Here is a 10,875-nt window from a genome sequence, read left to right on the forward strand (position 1 = left end):
ATCGGGAGTCCTGGGTCCAGTTCTGGGCTCCCCAGTTCAGGAGGGACAGGGAACTGCTGGAGAGAGCCCAGGGCAGGCTGCAAAGCTGCTGAGGGGCCTGGAGCAGCTCTGGGAGCAGCAAAGGCTGAGAGCCCTGGGGCTGAGAGCCTGCAGAAGAGCAGCCCCAGAGCAGAGCTGAGCAATGCTCAGCAACAGCTAAAGCTGTGGGGGGCAAGAGCCTGGGGCCAGCCTCTGCTCAGTGGTGCCCAGGGACAGCTCAAGGGGCACTGGGCACGAAGTGGTACCCAGGAGGTTCCCTGTGAGCAGCAGGGGAAAGTAGTTTGGTGTGAGGGTGCTGGAGGCCTGGAGCAGGCTGCCCAGAGAGGTTGTGGAGTCTGCTTGTGTGGAGAGCTTCCAACCCCCCCTGGGCACTGTGCTGCTGGGCAAGCTGCTGTGAGTGCCCTGCTTTGGCAGAGGGCTGGGCTGGATCCAAGGCACTGGAGGCTGGAACTACTGCCTGCAGCTCCGGGCCATGGCCACTCGGTGGCTGTCTGGGCTCATCCCAGAGCCTGTGGATTCAGCTCCTCTCCTGGGGACTAATTGGAGCTGCTCGGCTGTGTGTGCAGCAGGGCGCTGGTGTCGGTAAGCCCCCAGAGGTGCAGCACAGCTCACCCTGGTGTTCTGCTGCTCCTCCCAGCCCCGGCAGCACGCCTGGAGTTCGTGCTGCAGCAAGCCCATAGCGTGCAAGACTGAGCCTGAGGGCTTGACCTCACCTGCCCTTGGCTCAGAGCAGAGGCATCTCCTCAAGTCTCCTTCCCAGACGTGTTGGCATGTGCCAAGGAGACAGCCCTGGGTGCTCAGTGGTGGCAAGGTGAGGCAGCACCACAGCTGTGGTAGTGATGTGGGGCAGACAGATGTGCTCCTGGGGTGTACTGGGTGAGGTTGTGTCTGTTTATGAGACCATAGCACCCAAGACAAGGGGAAGAGAAGACTCCAGAAGACCTTCTGCTGGCCTTCTAGACCCTTACTCTATAAGTAAGATGAGGACAGAGTTCTTCTCAGGGCCTGTTGTGCCTGGCCAAGGGAGGATGGTTTGAACTGCAAGAGGGAGATTGAGAGTGAAGGGAGAAATGTTTGACCCTGGGGGTGAGGAGAGCCTGGCCCAGGCTGCCCAGAGAGTTGGAAGCTGCCCCATGGCTGGCACCACTGCAGGTCAGAGTGTGTGGGGCTGCTCTGGCTGCAGATGTCCCTGCTGAGTGCAGGGGCTTGAAGTGGATGAGCTTGAAAGGTTCCTTCCAACCCAATCCAGTCTGGGATGTCAGCTCAGCGCCCCCCAGGCTGATGGAGCAGCTGCAAATGTCCCTCCACACCCAGCCCTTGCAGCTCCTCCCTCGCCTGTGGCTCCTGCTCAGCGCTGAGCACTGCTGGGCACTATTTTCTCTTTATCTAAATGAAATCTTGTCCCATTTCAACCCTGCCCAGCTCCAAGATGTCCCAGGCTAATTCACAGCTTGTCCTTCATTTTCCAGCCCTCCTCCTCCATCGATCCACAAACGTGATCAATGTTCCAATTTATTTCCTTCCCCCCCCCAACACCTCTCTCCTTCCTTTCCCTGCTCTCCTCCAGGACTTTCATGACAGTTCTTAATAGCAGTCCCCTGAAGCTGGGCTGCTCTTCCCCATGCTGAGTGCCTCCTTGCACCACGGGTGGGCTCATGAATGATTCACACAGGTTGGGCTCTGGGCTGGCAGCTGGGGCACAGTTATTCCAGAGGAACCTTTCTGAGCTTTGTCCCTGCTGCCACCCTTCAATCCTGAGCCCCAGAGCCGGGAGTGGAGCCCTACATGAGGGCAGTAAATAAAACTGTCAAGCCTGGAAGTGTTGTTCAAGGTTAGGCTGGGCAGGGCCTTGAGCAGGTTGGTCTGGTAGATCACAGAGTTAATCAGGTTGGAAAAGACCTCTGAGCTTGTGGAGTCCAACCTATCAGCCAACACCTCCTCATTAACTAACCCATGGCACCAAGTGCCTCACCCAGCCTCCTTTTAAACACCTCCAGGGATGGGGACTCCACCACCTCCCTGGGCAGCCCATTCCAATGCCAATCACTCTTGCTGGGAAGAACTTCCTCCTAATATCCAGCCTGAACCTGCCCTGGCACAGCTTGAGGTTGTGTCCTCTTGTTCTGTCCCTGGCTGCCTGGCAGCAGAGCCCAACCCCACCTGGCTACAGCCTCCCTTCAGGGAGCTGCAGACGGCAATGAGCTCTGCCCTGAGCCTCCTCTGCTGCAGGCTGCACATCCCCAGCCCATGGCAGGGAGCTTGGAGCTAGAGGATCTTTAAGGTCCCTCCCAGCCCAAAGTGGTCTATGAAGTCTGTGTCCTGTGTAGGTTTTTCAACCCAAACCCCAGAGGGGATTCAAATGTATTTTACAGTTCCCTATTGCCATGGCTCTGCAGCTCCCTGAGAAGAGGCTGCAGGGAGCAGGGGCTGGGCTCTGCTCCCTACTATCAGGTGACAGAAGGAGAGGAACTGGCCTGAAATTGTGCCAGGAGAGGGTTAGGGTGGAGAGGAGGACAAATTTCTTTGCTGCAAGAGTGGTGAGGGCTTGGCACAGGCTGCCCAGGGAGGTGGTGGAGTGCCCATGGCTGGAAGTGTTCCAGCAAAGTGGGGCCATGGTTTGGTGGCCATGGTTGGGGGTGGGTTGATGGTTGGACTGGATGATCTCAAAGGGCTTTTCCAACATGAATCATTCTTTGAATGGCATTGGATGGGGTTACTAAAGCCACAGCCCCAACTAATGTGCATCTTGATCTCTTCTAACAGGGTGAGAGATGTGCCTCAGTCCCAACCAAAGCCCATCCGGTCCCAGCCCTGTCCCCACGCTCTCCCTGCCTAGTGCTGTGCAGCCCCCATCTGCCCACTGCAGCCACAGTAGGCAGCTCTCCAAAGCCCCTCAGCGCTCTGCTGGCTTCCACCCAGCCTCCTGAGCACCTGAGCTACTCCCTGGAGCAGCCTCCCTTGCTGCCTGCACCCCTCAGGCTGCAGCCCTGCTCGAGTCCCAGGCTGCAAAGCAACTCATTTGTATCCGGTAAGCCCTTGAGTAGGGCAGAGTCCCTCTGATATTGAAATTCAGGCTGCTCAATAACATTTTCTTATGAGCTTTGCTATTTTTGGCCCCAGCTGTGAGCCAGGCACCCAGCAGCCTCCTCTAGCAAATCATTAAAGGCCCAGCAGAGTTCATTACAGGGGCATTGCTCTGGATTAAGAACAAATCGATACCACACACTAATATCACAGCCTGCTACCTGCCTCCGCTTGCAAACAGCACATCCAGAGGCACAGGTTCTTCTCCCAGCCTCTTGTACTCCTCTTCCAATATCTTATTTACTGTTTCCCCTCCAGCTGTTGTGCTGCATTTATGAGCAGCTGAAATCCAAAGGTTGTTCTGTGTGGTTTGAAGGGTTTTTTTTTCCCCTCCCCTCTGCAGTTACCTGAATATTTGTGGAATAAAGCAGAAGGAAATAACCAGCTTAAGCCTGGGGGATTGAGGTGACCTCCTGTGCAGAGTGACTGCTCTGCCAAGGAGGGGGCAACAGGAAGGAGGGAAGAGCTGCAGCATCACAGAGTGGCTCAAGGTGGAAGGGACCTCAGAGGTCACTTACCTGCCAAGGAGAGGGCAGCAGGAAGGAGGGAAGAGCTGCAGCATCACAGAGTGGCTCAAGGTGGAAGGGACCTCAGAGGTCATTTACCTGCCAAGGAGGGGGCAGCAGGAAGGAGGGAAGAGCTGCAGCATCACAGGGTGGCTCAAGGTGGAAGTGACCTCAGAGGTCATTTACCTGCCAAGGAGAGGGCAGCAGGAAGGAGGGAAGAGCTGCAGCATCACAGGGTGGCTCAAGGTGGAAGGGACCTCAGAGGTCATTTACCTGCCAAGGAGGGGGCAGCAGGAAGGAGGGAAGAGCTGCAGCATCACAGGGTGGCTCAAGGTGGAAGGGACCTCAGAGGTCACTTACCTGCCAAGGAGAGGGCAGCAGGAAGGAGGGAAGAGCTGCAGCATCACAGAGTGGCTCAAGGTGGAAGGGACCTCAGAGGTCATTTACCTGCCAAGGAGGGGGCAGCAGGAAGGAGGGAAGAGCTGCAGCATCACAGGGTGGCTCAAGGTGGAAGGGACCTCAGAGGTCATTTACCTGCCAAGGAGGGGGCAGCAGGAAGGAGGGAAGAGCTGCAGCATCACAGAGTGGCTCAAGGTGGAAGGGACCTCAGAGGTCATTTACCTGCCAAGGAGGGGGCAGCAGGAAGGAGGGAAGAGCTGCAGCATCACAGGGTGCCTCAAGGTGGAAGGGACCTCAGAGGTGGCACTTGGTGCAGTAGCAGCTCAGGTGGGTGCCATGGAAGCTGCTGAGGCCAATGTCCTTGGTTACTCTTTATTAGAAGCAATTATTCATCAGTGGAATTTAATTACTAGGTCATTTTGGTGTTTGGGGGAGTGTTGTTTTTTGCCTTTTAAAAGCATGGCTGGCTGTGGGACAGCAGCCATTTGTCTAGGCTGAGTTTAGTGCTGCCAGGATCCAGAGGGGACTTCCTCCAAGCTGTTTCAACAAGAACAGCAATAAAACCAAATCAGGCTGTGGAGCTGTGGAGCTGTAGGCATCTCCATAACGATCTGAAGTACTCCAGCCCTTATTAACTTAATGCTTTCATTTACTGGCTGGTTCCTGGAGGAAGATCTCCTGCTCAAGCTGCTCTTGCTCCTTTCAAAAGCCAACCTCAGCAATTGCTTCAGCTGCACAGCTCATTGCCAGCAGAGGCCTACAGCTCAGAGCAGCACTCAGCTGCCTGGCTTGGGTCTCTTTTTTTGGGGGGGTGGAATTGCAGCCAACCCCTTTGGTAGAAGCTGCAGCCCCAGAGTTGGTGGCTCCACTGCTGTGTGTGGATGTGTAAAGCCCTTTAGAGAAGTTCTGCTTCTCCACTTCCCTTGGAAGCAGGAGGCTTGGGGGCTTGGCTCTGCCTGCAGCCTTCTCTTCTCTAGGCTGCACAGCCCCAATTCTCCCAGCTTGGTCCCACAGGGGAGCTTCTCCAGCCCTCTGATCACTTTCATGGCCTCCTCTGGAGCCTCAGCAGCAGCTCCAGGTGCTGCTTGTGCTGGGTTCCCAGAGCTGGAGGCAGTGCTGCAGGTGAGGGCTGAGCAGAGCAGATTGGAGGGGCAGAATCCCCTCCCTGTGCTGCTGCTCTGCCTGCTCTGGCTGCAGCCAGCACACAGCTGGCTCTGGGCTGCCAGCCACCAGTGCTGGCTGCTGGCCACTGTGGCACCAACTGACACCCCCAAGGCCTTCTCCTGCAGGCTGCTCTCAGCCACTCCTCCCCCAGCCTGGATCTGTGCTGGGGATTGCCCTGCCCCAGCTGCAGGACCTTGCACTTGGCCTTGTTGAGCTTCATGAGGTTGGCTTTGGGCCCAGCTCTGCAGCCTGTCCAGGTCCCTCTGGATGGATCCCTGCTCTTTGGTGTGTCAGCCATGTGTAGTGTGTGGCTTGATGTCAGCCACACCCTCATGGCCTCTATCCCACTGTACATGCTGCTGATAAAGATGTTAAGCAGCTCTGGTCCCAGCAGCAGCACCTGGGGGACACCACTGCTCACTGGGCATCATCTGGGCACTGAGACACTGCCCACAGCTCTCTGGGTGCAGCCTCCCAGCTTGGCCTCACACAGTGTACTGGGGAAGAGATGAGCAGAGTCTGAGAGCTCCACAGAGGGATGTTGGTAAGCCTGCTGCTGGCATCTGTGGTCACCTCTGCAGGGACACAAAGCCTGCAGGATGCCACCATGGGGAGAGCAGCAGCTCAGGAGAGGTCAGCACCCAGAGGTGGATGCTGAGCACAGCTCTCCTGCTGCTGCCACTGATTGGTTTCACCCTGGGTGTGAAGCAGGTCAGCTCTTGGAGTGCTTTTCACAGCAGAAGGGCTGATTCCCAAGGAGTGGGCTGCAGCCTCCATTCTGCCTAGCTCCACAGCCAGCCCCTGGGGGTTAATTCAGTGTCTCAGTGCCTGCACAAAGTTTTGACCACAGCCTTTTGGTGCTTGCTCTGAAGTTTGCCATTCATTGCTGGCTCCTTGTGCTCCTCAGCTTTTTGTCTGCTCTTCCTTCCATGCCTGTCTTTGATCACTGTTTGTTCAGCTCCTGGAAGCAGGAAATGATGAACCTGCTTTATTAAAACCTTTGCTTCATATTTGGGAGGGATAAAGCAGGACTTTTCCTGCATGGCTTTTCTAGCTTTTGACACAGGAGCAGATGCATCAGAAAGGAAATTGGGGGAGGGGGAACTTGTGTGGTGCTTGGGAGGTTCATGGATCCCAGGATCTGAAAGGGGGCTACAGGAAAGCTGGGGAGGGGATTTTGGCAAGGGCTGGGAGTGACAGGATGAGGGAGAATGGCTTGGAGCTGGGAGAGGGAGAGTGGAGATGAGGAAGAAGCTCTTGAGAGTGAGGGTGAGGAGACACTGGCAGAGGTTGCCCAGGGAGGCTGTGGAGCACAGAAGCACAGAATGTGATCAAAGATTCCATTCTGTGCTCCACAACCTCCCTGGAGGTGTTTAAAGCCAGGCTAGATGAGGCCCTGACCACCCTGTGCTGGTGAGAGGTGTCCCTGCCTGTGGCAGGGGGGTCTGGAACTGGCTGATCTTCAAGATCATTCACTGATCTTGAAGCTGATCTTAATTCTGTGGTTCATTGTGCTTATATCTTGGCTTTGAGCTGGGAGAGGGGAGAGTGAGAGTGGAGTTGAGGAAGAAATTGTTGGCAGTGAGGGTGAGGAGACACTGGCACAGGTTGCCCAGGGAGGTTGTGTAGCACAGAAGCACAGAATGTGATCAAAGATCCACAACCTCCCTGGAGATGTTCAAGAAGCTGTTGAGAGTGAGGGTGAGGAGAGACTGGCACAAGTTGCCTGGGGAGGTAGATCACATTCTGTGCTTCTTTGCTCCACAACCTCCCTGGAGATGTTCAAGAAGCTGTTGAGAGTGAGGGTGAGGAGAGACTGGCACAGGTTGCCTGGGGAGGTAGATCACATTCTGTGCTTCTGTGCTCCACAACCTCCCTGGAGATGTTGAAGGCCAGGCTGGATGGGACCCTGAGCAACCTGTGCTGGTGGGAGGTGTCCCTGCCCATGGCAGGGGGTTGGAATTGGATGAGCTTTGAGGTCCCTTCCAACCCAACCCATTCTATGCCTCTGTGTAGCTTGGTGGCCACGGGGCTAGGAGACATCTCCCTGTCAGGGTGCAGCAGTGGGGGGCTGTGAAGTGCTGGTAACTGGGACCTCAGAGGTCTCCTTTCAGCATTCCCAGCCAATAAGGCAGCTGTCAGTGTCCAGCTGCAGGCTGAGTTTGGGAAGAGGCCATGGCAAGAACAAAGCCCCAGCACACATCTGTGGGCAGATCAGCCCAGGGAGATGCCTCACCTGCTTTGTCAGAGCAGAGCTCCTTTTGAGACACCAGACTTAAGGCTTGCTATGGGCAGGCACAAAAGCTCTTTGCTTGCTCTTGCTGCAGATGGACTCCTGATCAAGAGGGCACTGTTCCAGACTCTGCAGGGAACATGGAGTTCCTGGAGATCTCAGGAGCTGCACTTCCATGTAAGTGCCCTCAGTTTTAGGACTGGTTTTATCTGTTGTGTTTGTTCTCTGTAAGGTCCCTTCACAGCAGAAGTATCTTTGCAGGGCTTGGCTTGACTCAAGTGCTAAGAAAAAGCCTTGGTGCTGCTGCTGCAGGTAAGAAGCTGGGTTCCACAGGTGCTCTGATGACTTAGCACTTAGAGCCATGGTCTGATTGATTGGCCAGGGCTGGGTGCTAGGTTGGACTGGATGAGCTTGGAGCTCTCTTCCAACCTGCTTGATTCTATCATTCTATGATCTCAGCTCACAACCTGTTGGCTTATTTGTGTAGCCATAAAGTTGCTTTGGTTGGAAAAGGCTTCTAAGATCATTTGAGTCCAACCACTGAACTCACACCACCATGGTCATGAGAAGGGCAACCAAGCTGGGCTAAGGGCTGGAGAGCAGCAGCTGAGGGAGCTGGGGGGGTGGTTTATCCTGAGGCAGTGTTTTAATCAGGGAGATCTCAGGAGCTGCACTTCTATGTAAGTGCCCTCAGTTTAGGACTGGTTTTCTCTGTTGTGTTTGTTCTCTGTAAGGTCCCTTCACAGCAGAAGTATCTTTGCAGGGCTTGGCTTGACTCACTGGGTAAGAAAAAGCCTTTATTGCATGGATCTGTCACAGGCTAATTGACTGTTTCATGTTGGGGGAGGGAGAAAAATATCCTGAGGCAGTGTTTTTAATGGAGAAGATCTCAGAAGCTGCTCTTCCAGGCAGTGTTTTTAACCAGGAAGATCTCAGGAGCTGCTTCTAGACAGTGTTTTAATCGGGAAGATCTCAGGAGCTGCTTCTAGGCAGTGTTTTAATCGGGAAGATCTCAGGAGCTGCTCTTCCAGGCAGTGTTTTAATCGGGAAGATCTCAGGAGCTGCTTCTAGGCAGTGTTTTAATCGGGAAGATCTCAGGAGCTGCTCTTCCAGGCAGTGTTTTAATCGGGAAGATCTCAGGAGCTGCTTCTAGGCAGTGTTTTTAACCGGGAAGATCTCAGGAGCTGCTTTTAGGCAGTGTTTTTAACCAGGAAGATCTCAGGAGCTGCTTTTAGGCAGTGTTTTTAACCAGGAAGATCTCAGGAGCTGCTTTTAGGCAGTGTTTTTAACCAGGAAGATCTCAGGAGCTGCTTTTAGGCAGTGTTTTTAACCAGGAAGATCTCAGGAGCTGCTTCTAGACAGTGTTTTAATCAGGAAGATCTCAGGAGCTGCTTCTAGGCAGTGTTTTTAATAGGGAAGATCTCAGGAGCTGCTTCTAGGCAGTGTTTTTAACCAGGAAGATCTCAGGAGCTGCTTTTAGGCAGTGTTTTTAACCAGGAAGATCTCAGGAGCTGCTTCTAGGCAGGATGGTTGGGCAGCCTGTTCCAAGCCCTGACCACTCTTGCAGCAAAGGCATTTTTCCTCATCTCCAACCTAAAGCCCACTTGGCACAGCTTGAGGCCATTTCCTCTCCTGTCACCTGAGACCAGGCTGCAGAACCCAACCCTCACCTCACTGCAGCCTCCTCTCAGGGAGCTGTAAAGAGCAATGAGCTCTGCCCTCAGCCTTTTCTTGTCCAGGCTGAACACCCCCAGCTCCCTCAGCCCTGCTCTCCTTGTGTAACCTCTACCAGACTGCCACTGGCTGCCTCTGCAGCCTGGTTGTGCTTGAGGAGCAGTAAAGAGAGCAGCCAAGGTGACTGTTCCCTGTTTCCTTGGGGTTTCTGAGCGCGGCTGCTGTGTTTTCGCCAGCCGCATCTTCGCTCTAAGCATTTAAGCGCCGTAGCCCTTCGCATCAGACAGCTTGGCAGGGGCTTTGACAGGAACCGTGTTAATCCTGAGGCAGAAAAACTGCTTCTGCAGACAGCAGTGAGGGCCTCTTGGCTTGTGTCTCTGGCACGGATGGGGGCAGCTTTCCACACGGCATCACCCACGGCTGCCTGTGCCAGACGCGGCAGCGCCGATGGAGCGAGCGCGGGGCCGGCGCTGAGCTGGGTGTGAACAGCTGGCACCTGGCAGCCTGCAAGAGCTCTCTCTGCAAAGGTCATCGTCCTGCTTCCAGTTAAACCAGCTCTGCTAGCTGCTGGCCCTGCCCAGCTCAGCCTCTGCCCACTCAGGCACTTTCTGCAGCTCAGGGCAGCTTGGCACAGCCAGGAGCTGATGGGGACAGTGCCTGCCAAGGGCTGGGCTGCACAAAGGCTCTGCCTGAGACTTGCTCCTGGGCACACCAAGGGCATTGCCACAGCTTGTGCCACACCTTAGGGGGGCAGGAAGGCAGAGGTGGCAGCTGTGGGGAGGAGCAGACAGGAGAGATGAGCCTCAACTGCTCACCAAGGGATTGCAGCCCATGGAGGGCATCTGCAGGAGCAAGCTCTGGGATGGTCAGGGTCAAGCCTCTTCCCTGGCCTATGTCCCAGCAGGTCAGGCCACACGTTGAGTATTTGGCTCAGTTTTGTGTCCTTCACTCCAAGGACACTGAGGAGCTGGAGCAGGTCCAGAGAAGGGCAGCAAAACTGGAGAATGGTTTGGAGAAGAGGGCTGGGGAGGAACAGCTGAGGGAGCTGGGGGTGTGCAGTGTGGAGCAGAGGAGGCTGAGGGCAGAGCTCATTGCTCTCTGCAGCTCCCTGAGAGGAGGCTGCAGGCAGCTGGGGGTTGGGCTCTGCTCCCTGGTGACAAGTGACAGGACAAAGGGAAATGGCCTCAAGTTGTAGGTAGGGAGGTTGAGTTTGGATGTCAGAAGAAACCTCTTGACTGAAAGGGCTCTCAAAGCCTGGCACAGGCTGCCCAGAGAGGTGGCTGAATGCTCATCCCTGGGGGTGTTGGTAAGGGGCAGAGATAGGGTGCTGAGGGCCATGGGTTAGCCCCAGCCTTGGCAGAGTTATGGGGTGGTTGGACTGGACAATCTTCAAGGGCTTTTCCCATCACAACAGCTCTAGAATGAATCAAAGAAGACTCCAGAGATCTGTCTTAGACAGCGGCTGATGTGCAAGTACCAAGCAGCAGCAGCCTGCAAGCTGAGGAGTCATCATCTGCTCCAGCCCTGGAGCAATGCCTTGTCCTGCCTTGGCCAAGGGCCACAGTGCTGTGTTGCAGTAGCCTCCTGGGCACAAAGCTACAGGAACTGGCCTCCTTCAGAGCCAGGTAAGGGCTGCCTGTGCACACACCCCCCACAATGATGGGTGGCAGGGGACAGAGTGAAAACATGGTCCTGCTTTCAGTAACTTGGGTTCCCCATGGGACAGCAGTGCAGCCTCATGGCCAAGAAGGCCAATGGAGTGCAGGAATAAGAGTG

The sequence above is a fragment of the Pogoniulus pusillus genome, chromosome 24 (assembly GCF_015220805.1).
Source record: "Pogoniulus pusillus isolate bPogPus1 chromosome 24, bPogPus1.pri, whole genome shotgun sequence".
Taxonomy (NCBI): Eukaryota; Metazoa; Chordata; class Aves; order Piciformes; family Lybiidae; genus Pogoniulus; species Pogoniulus pusillus.